The sequence below is a fragment of the Macrobrachium rosenbergii genome, chromosome 7 (genome assembly GCF_040412425.1).
Source record: "Macrobrachium rosenbergii isolate ZJJX-2024 chromosome 7, ASM4041242v1, whole genome shotgun sequence".
NCBI classification, from domain to species: domain Eukaryota; kingdom Metazoa; phylum Arthropoda; class Malacostraca; order Decapoda; family Palaemonidae; genus Macrobrachium; species Macrobrachium rosenbergii.
Genome location: NC_089747.1, coordinates 63803640 through 63811139, shown reverse-complemented (window position 1 = coordinate 63811139; position 7500 = coordinate 63803640).

Here is a 7500-nt window from a genome sequence, read left to right as displayed (position 1 = left end):
CCAACCGAAGCAAAGATGGTAATAGCTTCTGCGTCCCAGCAGGGCAGTTCCTGGTCGACCAGAGAAGGTGTAGCAATAGGGTCTGCCAGAGGCTCATCCTCTGAGGACAGAGGTGATGAGGAAGAAGGATTATCAGGTGCAGGAGGCTCACAGTTGGCGATGAACAACTCAGTTATATTGGGTGGATCTCCCAAAGGAGGATCAGTGACGTGATCTGGCACTGGCTTTGACAACAAGTCAGAGCTGTTCAATTCAGTAAATTACTCGTCTGTGGGGGATGGAGACTGGCACTGGTCAGGGCACTCAAGTTGTAGTGGCAGAGATGTTTGGTCAGGTGTGCCTGATGAAGAACCCTTGAGTGCAAAGCCCCTAGGTGAGCCTGAGTTGGGCTGAGACAGAGATTCCTGTCCCAGGGGGAGGCCAGAGCTTCCAGGAATGTTTCTGGTTTTGGTGACTACTGTGCATTGCTTGTTGGGCCATCCTGACCAATTTATGGAGTGCCCTTTCCTTTTGCATGTCGTAAAGCGGTACTGTGTCTTGCTCTTTCGGTGATCCTTTGTGAGGAGGGAGAACTTGGCTCTGATTTGCATTGGGAGTGCCCCTTCCGTCGACCAACTTGGCAGGTGGAAGGTGATTCTGTTGACGGTGGCATGTCCTCCAACGTGGTTGTGCTCTTGTCAGGTGATGCTACAGTCGATACCTCCATTACGGAGGTAGCCAGTTAATGGAGGGGTGTGGGAGAGGACATCCCCAGAGGAGGTCTCGTCCCATCTGAAACTCAATTCCATACCCAATTTTACTCACGATGCCAATACGATGAAGTTGAGTATCCCAAGGTGTCGTGACCTGGAGCTCGACTGTGCGACTTAGTAAAACCCTCTTCCCAAGTCATCATCCAGTGAGTCTTTTCACCTACAGTGGCACTGGCTGGCACTTGGGACTGGTCAATCAGACAGATGTCTGATGCGGTGTCCACTGTAACCGGCAGATCAAATGACGAGCTAGAGCCATCAAGGGGTGCCACTGAGATGGTCTGAGTCTCCACTCTCTTGGGATGAGGAACGTCAGACGGCCATGCTGCGGCAGACATGACACTAATCAAGTTGACGTGCTTAGTAGTGATACCATGCTTGGGTAGGCAGCATATCTGGCACTATAATGTCCAGGATCACCACAGTCTTTGCAGGGTCCTCTTGGATGGGCTTGCTTGCCTATGGTGACTGTGGGTAGAGAGGTTTGCTGGTCAGTGGCGGGAGAGGAGCCATTAGGTTTCTTAAAAGGGTTCTGAGGGTGATTTTGGATAGCTCCCCTTTTAAAGTGGCGCTCAGATTCGGGGTGTCCAACTTTATGGCAGTAATTGCACACTGGCTTGGAAAGTGGCCTATTCATTGGCCGAACTGGACCTGAGAGATGTCCAGATAGCACTATGTGCCAATGAGATGTGCTGGAAGATGGGTAATAGGTTTCCCAATCATCAGCCATAGGACAGGCTTCCATGAGTGTTTCGGGTTGCTTGTTGTTGAGGTACACAGCAAGGGACCCAGGAGCTCACTGGAAGAATGCTTTTATTAGGGGAGGCGATGAACCCATTTCTCTTTCTTCAGGGCTGGATGCTTTAATTTCATCTTTCGTGCTCTTTGATATGACCATAAATTGCGTTGTGGTAAACAATGGGACACAAAAAGTAAATTCTGCCAATATTTTTAATGAAAATTCATTTTGGACCTCGTTTTAGATGGAAGGGCATCATATACCGGTAAGATATTGACAAAGCTAAATGTTGGAACATTCAATGCTAGTAATCCCTGCTATCTTGTTTATACATTATGGTTTTGAAATGTTAAAACTGACGTCCTTTTTTAGCCAAAGACATGGTTAGAATAAATGATAACAGTACCAATGAGCTGATTAATTTGTTGCCAAAACGATAAGGGAATAATGATAATAATTGCATTTATATTGATGATTATCTTAAAACTCTATATAGATTTAGGGCTTGAAGATATGAAGATAAAATAATAGTGATAAAAATTCAGTATAGAAAGTACCGAGTTTTATTGTTAGCTATTTACAGACTAAAGTGTCATGGTTTCATCTATCTTCAAAGTATGTTTCATGCGGTTTGTCTAGAAAAACATTTTTATGATAGCGCTTGGGGATATAAATGATGATTTGCTGGATTCAAAATCCAATTAGGTCAAATATTGAAAATGGAAAAGTTTTTCAGGTTATAAATGAACCTACTCGAATAACAGAGACCTCCAAAACCCTTCTTTAATAATACAAATAACACAGACATGATTTTATCTTCAGGAGTTGAAAAAATCTCTTATATCTGATCACGATCTTATATTTTCAACCATTAATACTGGCTGGCGAAAACCTGAAATGGGACTTTTGGTTTTAAAATCAGAGTTATTTTGCATATCTTGATCACGTACATATTTTGGACATTTTATTTACCGACGATGTAAATGAGCAAGTGTTTATTTTAACAACTGTCATGAAGACTTGTATAGAGTGGTCGCTCCAAGAGTGACACAGGAGACTTCGACCACCAGCACCGTGGATAAACGCAGAAATCAAAGCCGCCATGGTTAAACGCAGATCATTTACGTAATATCAAGTTGATTTAGTAAAAGACCCGCATTCTACAGAGCAATATAAGATATCAAAGAGTAATGTCAGGTCTATGATCCAGTTTTGCAAAGGGTAGTCGTGATAAATTGCAACAAAATAGGTTAAATAAAGGTGACATTTGGAATGTAATTAATAAAACTGTTCTAATAAGAAAACTGGAGGAAAAGAAGTTTTTTTGACAATCCAGAACAAACTGAGGGTGATTCAATGAGCTTTTTAAATGTGGTAAAAATGTTTCAGGAAACAACTTTATCTAGTAAACAGACTGGGATGGAAACTCGGCCAATTCATTGGCCAAGCAAAAACTGGACGTTCCATGAGTGTTTCAGACCAACTTGTTGATGATTGCAAGAGTAGTTAAGGACCCAGGAGTACTGTTTAAAGAACACAAACTCCGACGATGGCCTGATGGTATTTCAAGTCGTTTTTATATAGATTCCATCTTGCGTGTTTTGAGGTAGAAAATTCTCCGATATTAATAAACAATTCGATTTAAACCAGGGTTTTTAATAAGATGAATTTGTACTCGTTTTAAATCCACATTTATAAGGTTGGATAATTTGGATTAGCAATTTTAGACCCATATCTTTGCTATCAGTCATGTCCGGTATTAGAGATTATGGTTGCGATCAATTATAAACTTATTTGAGTCAAATGACATCCTAGAACTCAACACGGCTTTAGAAAACAGTTATCAATGAGCTGATTAATTTTTTTGCGAAAAGATTTATATGAATAATGGATAATAATAAAATATCTTTGCTCACTTTATGTGACCTTTAAAGGCATTTGACAGTATATCCCATAGTTTACTTATGCAAAAGATGATGCAATATGGAATAGATGATTTTGGTTTGATGACTATTTCTTCGAACTCAGTCAGTAAAAATAAGTGACCATAGTAAACAAAAGGTTGCATGGTTTCATCAAGGCTCGATACCTAGGTTTTTCTATTTAAGTTTTCGTAAATGACCTGGCTGAACTAAATTTCCGTGATATGCTTTTGATATGCGGACGATTCAATATCTTCATTTAAGATAGAAAATTTAGTGTACATTGATGACAGAGCCGATGAAATTTAGAGAAACTAAATAAATATTTTCCAGAGAATGGTCTAAAAATGAATGCAAGCAAAACTAAATTTTTATTTATAGGCTCTCGCCTTCATAAACCGTTTCCAGAGAATCTTTTAAAACAAACACTGACATTAAACCAGTGAAAATGTAAAAAATCTCTGGTAACTATGGACAGATATTTTTCTTTCGATAATCATACTGACAAGATGTAGGAAGGCAAATGGCGTACTGTATTTCTTAAATAAAAACAAAGATAATTTTGATAGAAATAGTAGAAAGCTAATTGTTGAACTGAGATGGTGTAATATCCCACTGCTCTTCTATATGGGATGAGCTCCGTCTCGAACATGCAAAAACACAAAAAATCAAGAATTTTGCGTCAAAAGGTTGCTGCGGGTCTTGGGAGAAAACATGACACCATACATTAATGAGATGAAGTGGTTGAAACTTGTGCAAACTGATCTTTGATGGTTGTTTGTTTATTTTCAAAGTATTGCATGGACATATACCTGCCAGGATTACCACTAGAGACCATACAACAGAGAAAAATGGTCCAACTAGACAGATGGTCATTTGGTGGTTCCAAGGAGACGGACAATCCTGGCTGATGACATGTCAGGGTCCCAATCTTTGGAATGCATTGCCGGAGGATATTAAAGAGTGTAGCAATTTGTCTTTTTAAGAGAAAACTGGGTTACACCTGTTTCAGAAGCAAAAATTTTGGACTTTAAGATATTTTATAAACGGCGCTCAGATTTTGGTTCTTAACTAGACGAATAGGTAATTTTATCTTTGTATTTAGTCCTATTTATTTTTAGACACTGGCTTTGTTTTAAGTGGTCACCTTCACCTTTTAGCTAAAGTACTAATTAATGTATTTGTATTTTAATTTTAAGAGTCATCTGTATGGATGCTTTTTATGTAATAGAATACCCAGTGTATTTGTGGAATAAGGAATTACTTAGAATTATTTTTATTCCGACGATGTCACCATTTCTCTTTCTTCACTCTTATATATAATTCATCTTTCGTGTCTTTGAGGTAGAAAATTATCCATTGAGGAAACAATCATCTTTTAAACCAGGGTTTTTTTTAATAAGAATTCATTTTGTCACCTCGTTTTAATGGATGCACGCATCATATACCGGTTGGATATTGTTAGCATGTTGGTGGCATTATAATCAGTAATCCGATATTTATACATTATGGTTTGAAATGTTAAAACTCCCTTTTTCGCCAAAGACTGTAGAACAATGATAACAGTACCAATGAGCTGATTAATTTTTTGCCAAAGACTATAGAATAATGATAATAATACCAGTGATCTGATTAATAGAAATAAAACCATATACAGTATGTCAGATATGAAGATAAAATAATAGCGATAATAATATAGCAGTTCTTCGTATTCAGTAAATCCTACAGACTAAAGTGCATGGTTTCATCTGTTATTACCTATTTTCATGTTAGTCTTCCAACTGTTCATTTCCTTTCCGTCTTAAGCTTTTGATAATAGGATCATTCAAATGTTCTTTATTTACATTATATAGTAAGCCTCTAAAAATGGATTTCTTCCAGTGACTTCGATAATACTTAAAAGATAATCGGTGAAATTACTTAAGGAGGCTTTGGTCATAATCTTAATATATAGTTTTTGTTATATGTTTAGTTACATATTTCATAACCAAGCTTTAAAAATCTAGACTGTTCAGGAAATTAGAATTGCTATCGACAGAAAAAAAGGGAACATTCTTTGATAAGATATCTGAAAAATGTACATTTTCTCCCCCACACTCCCAATGCTAAAAGAAACTGCTTTTCAGCAGAGGGAAAGAAACTGAGACTAAACTCGAAGATTCACGTGACAAATGGCTGTGTTTTCCCCGGTACACGGTCGTGAGGTATAAATTACACCACTCCATTTGTTTTTATGCTCACTAAGTGGCCCAAAGCTCTATTGCCCTGGCCTTTCCAGTAGCTTCATATGGTTATGAACTACTGCAGTGGAAGATGATGTCTCCAGGCTATCTTGCTTGGTACTGTGTGGAGTGGGATTCTGATAATCTTTACCCAATTGCAATGTGAACCTAAAAATATGTGTGGGGTAATTTTTCCCCTAGTGCTGTGTAAAACTACAAATATTACTCCAGTGGAGTTTGAACCTGCAAATATGTGTGCGGTAATTTTTACTCCAGTGCAATGTGAATCCACAAATATGTGTGGGGTAATGAAGATTTGACAACTAATATTTATTTGTGAACTTTTCACCACTCTACTTTGAATTTTAGAAATGAAACAGTATCTGTGTAATAGATCCCTATAAATAAATTCATGGCCTCTTTTATATTCTGACTATTGTTGCAATGTGACAAAGTAATTAAGGAAGAGGCAGTAACCTATTTGACAATTATTGAGGTTTTACAAAATGTATGTCTTCTTTACCATAGACTTAATGGTGAAGACATGCTCAGAGTTGACCTTTTAGACAACTTTTTGTTAAGACATCATCATCGTGATAAAATGTAGTATAGGTGACGTGGAAAAATTTTAATTCATATCAGTAATAAAAACCTAAAATCCTAGTTGACATCATATGGGCTCTGTTGAAGTGATTACCGTTGCTATTGGCTGAAAATAGCCAGCTGAGCGTTGAAAACAGACAGATAAACAACTATAAATAAACAGATGGGCAATTGAAAATACACAGATAACGACTGAAAATGGACAGATGAGGGAGTGAAAATAGGAAGAAAAACGACCAAGAATAGACAGACTTGAGATTAGAAATAGACAGGAAGGCCAAGTCTCCCCTTTGCCTTCCATGATAAAGTGAAAGAAGACACTTACACTGGAAGAACATTCAGACCTCTTGTTAACCCCACAAATAAGAATGGAAAAATAATATTTCTCTCTATTAATTTCAAAATAAAAATTCTATGTGCAACTGCCCGGGCTTCTAGGTAATTTCCAAATTGACAGATTGAAATTAGAGGCCCATGCCCTTTCAAAGTCTATTAAATGCGCTGTTTATACATTTATATACTAAAACCATTCATGAATGTTTGTTTTATAAACATTTTATGCTACCTCGATTACCCAAAGTACTCAAACGATAGACTGAGATAATGTCTATATTGTTACTTTAGGTCCCAGGGAAACAACGAATAATATTATTCCAGTATCAAACGTATGATGTAGGCTCAACGATATTTCTGACGCCATTTCTTCTATCACAGATTTCTATATCGTGATTCTAGACCCCTCACGACGAATTCAATCTAGGAAGGCTTTGATATTTATTGCAATGCCTTTGTAAAGAATGGTAAGGACAATGTTGGTTCACATTTATATGAAATGAAAGCTCTCGCCTTTGAGTGTGGCCACAATATTTTCTAAATATTGTGGCCACACTCAGAGGCAAGAGCTTCAATTTCATATAAATGTGAGCCAACATTATCCTTTTATCTTTACGCAGTGAAAAATTAAAATTTTTGCGACCTAGTTTGACCATTATAAATGTTAACATAATTTATATTCTTTCTTATGGGGTCAATATCATTATATAATTGTTTTTTTTATTGTGCTCACCTCAGTCCGCTATTGCTAATTCATTTAAAGTACGTTTGGCTTTATAATTAGAAGTCTTTTTCTGTGGTTAGAGTCGTGTTATTTTTGTAACTCTTTATCCTACGAGTATCTGAGCGTACAAAAGCATTAACCCTTTCCAAGAACAAAAATTAATTTTCGTTCCAACATTTTATTTCGGAAGAGAACTAAGTCCCAT